The sequence below is a fragment of the Bubalus kerabau genome, chromosome 5 (assembly GCF_029407905.1).
Source record: "Bubalus kerabau isolate K-KA32 ecotype Philippines breed swamp buffalo chromosome 5, PCC_UOA_SB_1v2, whole genome shotgun sequence".
In the NCBI taxonomy this organism is placed as follows: Eukaryota; Metazoa; Chordata; class Mammalia; order Artiodactyla; family Bovidae; genus Bubalus; species Bubalus kerabau.
In genome coordinates this window covers 44,680,345-44,683,093 of record NC_073628.1, presented here as the reverse complement: position 1 = coordinate 44,683,093, position 2,749 = coordinate 44,680,345, and the positions used below count along the sequence as shown (strand labels likewise).

At 43.2% G+C, this 2,749-nt stretch overlaps 1 pseudogene; it reads left to right on the top strand.

The window, feature by feature from the left end:
• The first annotated feature begins 992 nt into the window (after positions 1-992).
• On the top strand, positions 993-1,766 carry LOC129654217 (kallikrein-7-like; annotated as a pseudogene).
• The last annotated feature ends 983 nt before the right edge of the window (positions 1,767-2,749 follow it).

Here is a 2,749-nt window from a genome sequence, read left to right as displayed (position 1 = left end):
AACTATTAAGATACTCTTGAAAGAAATGAAAGAATACCCCAAAATAGAAATGTTTTCTGTGTTCATGGATTGGAAGAATTAACTTTGCAAAAATTTCCATATTACTTAACATAATATGCGTATTTAAGGCAATCTCTATCAAAATCCCAATGACATTTTTTCAGAGGAATAGAACAAAAAATCCTAATACCTGTATGGAACAACAAAGGCTATGAATAGCCAAAGCAATCCTGAGAAAAAGGGATAGATCTGGAGGCATCACACTCCCTAATTTCAAGTTAAAATACAAAGTGTAGCAATCAAAACAGCGTGGTATTGGAAGAAAAGCAATGACAAACCTAGACAGCATATTAAAAAGCAGACATATTATTTTCATACAAGGGTCCATATAGTCAAAGCTGTGGTTTTTCCAGTAGTCATGTATGGATGTGAGAGCTGAACAGTAAAAAAGGCTGAGCGCCGAAGTGTTGATGCCTTCGAACCGTGGTGTTGGAGAGGGCTCTTGACAGTCCCTTGGACAGCAAGGAGATCCAACCAGTCAATCCTAAAAGAAATCAATCCTGAGTTTTCGTTGGAAGGACTGATGCTGAAGCTGAAACTCCAATACTTTGGCCATGTGATGTGAAGAGCCAACTCCCTGGAAAAGACTCTGATGCTGGGAAGGATTGAAGGCAGGAGGAGAAGGGGATGACAGAGGATGAGATGGTTGAATGGCATCACCAACTCAATGGACATGAGTTTGAGCAAGCTCTGGGAGATGATGAAGGACAGGGAAGCCTTGTGTGCTGCAGTCCATGGGGTCGCAAAGAATTGAACACATCTGAAAGACTGAACCAAGTTGTTAGAAAAAGTAGACATCAGTGCCTGGCTCCCAATGGAGTCTGGTGCCCAGATCAGATCTGACCTTCCAGAGCTGAGAAGGGGCTTCATTTATGCCCCAGCAGAAGAGAGCCCTCCCTTGCTGGCAGCCCCTGAAAGACGCAGAGGTTGCCATGGCAGCACCCTTGCTGATCCTGTTGCTGTCCTTTGTCCTGGGATCTGCTGCACAGGACGCCCAGGGTGATGAATGTTTGGAGAAGATTATTGATGGAGTCCCGTGTCCAAGAGGCTCCCAGCCCTGGCAGGTGGCCCTGCACAAGGGCAGTCAGCCCCACTGAGGAGGCGTGCTGCTCAGCGAGCAGTGGGTGCTCACCACTGCCCACTGGATGATGAATGAGTACAATTTGCACATGCACAGTGATCGGCTGGTAGGAGGCCAAAACATGAAGGCCATGCCGTCCTGTCCACCATCCAGGTTATGCCACACAGACCCGTGCTAACAGCCTCATGCTGGTGAAGCTAAATGGCTGGGCCAGGCTGTCATCCAATGTCAAGAACGTCAACCTGCCTTCCCACTGTGACCCACAACCCGCCCCAGACCACATGCACTGTTTATGGCTGGGGCACCACCACTAGCCCTGATGTGACCTTTCCAGCACAGCTCATGTGCACAGACATCAAGCTCATCTCCCCCCAAGACTTAAGGAAGGTTTGTAAGGACTTGCTGGGATACTCCATGCTCTGTGCTGGCATCCTCAATTCCAGCACCTGTGGAGTGGTGTGCCTGCAACAGTGAACCAAGGAGACCACTGATGTGCAGAGGTGCCTTGCAAGGCCTGATGTCATGGGGAAGTTTCCCTTGTGGCCAACGCAGTGACCCAGGTGTCTATACCCAAGTCTGCAAGTTTGTTGATCGGATAAAAGAGATCATAAGAAGATACCTCTAATCTCGCCCTACTCCCATCTCTCCATCCCTATGCCTTGGAACAGGAAATTCACAGAAATAAGGACATCAGTGACCTACAGTTCTACTTGAACTTATCTTTCCTCAGAGATGTGTCAGAGCCTCAGCAATATGTGTAAGCCAACAATATGTGTGTAAGCCAATCAAATCAGTTAGGACCTAAAAACCAAAACGAATACAGAAACCTCAGTGCTGGTAAGGATGTAATGAGACCAGCCCTGTCTGCCACTGAAGCTGTAAATTCATACAGTTTTTATGGAAGATGATTTGGCAATTTGAGTGGGAACATTTGTTCTCTACCTTTGACCTAGTAATTCTAGTTGTCTACTAAAAAAAGAAAATCCAAAATGTGGAGCAGAGTTTGAATTTATCACAATATTATTTTTCATAACACAATAGTGGAAACACTGAAGGTGTCTAGAAACAGTGGATTGGTTAAACAGTAGGCTGGTTTGAGGCAAGGATATTCTGAAGCTCTTAAGGATAATAATTATGCAGAATTCTTAGTATTATCTGAGGATGTTTATGCTATGTGACATTAAATGAAGGAAGGAAGATACAGAAATATATGTGTATGTGATTTTCACTATGTAAAATGAAAATATTCACAAAACCTGAAAGAATATTTACCAACCTGCATTTAAAAAAAAAAAAAAAAGACTTGCAAATCAATGGAGTAGAATTAAAGAGCCCAGAAATAAGCCCACACCTATAGGGACAGTTAATTTATGACAAAAGAGCAAAGAAATACAATTGAGAAAGGATATTCTCTTAATAAATGGTGTTGGGAAAACTGGACAACCACATGCGAAAGAATGAAACTAGTCTACTGTCTTACATAGCAAAAAAAATTAATTCAAAATCATTTAAAGATTTTAAGACCTGAACCCATAAAACTCTTAGAAGAAAACACAGTATGCTCTTTGACGTTCGTCTTAGCAATATTCTTTTGAATGTTTCCTCAGG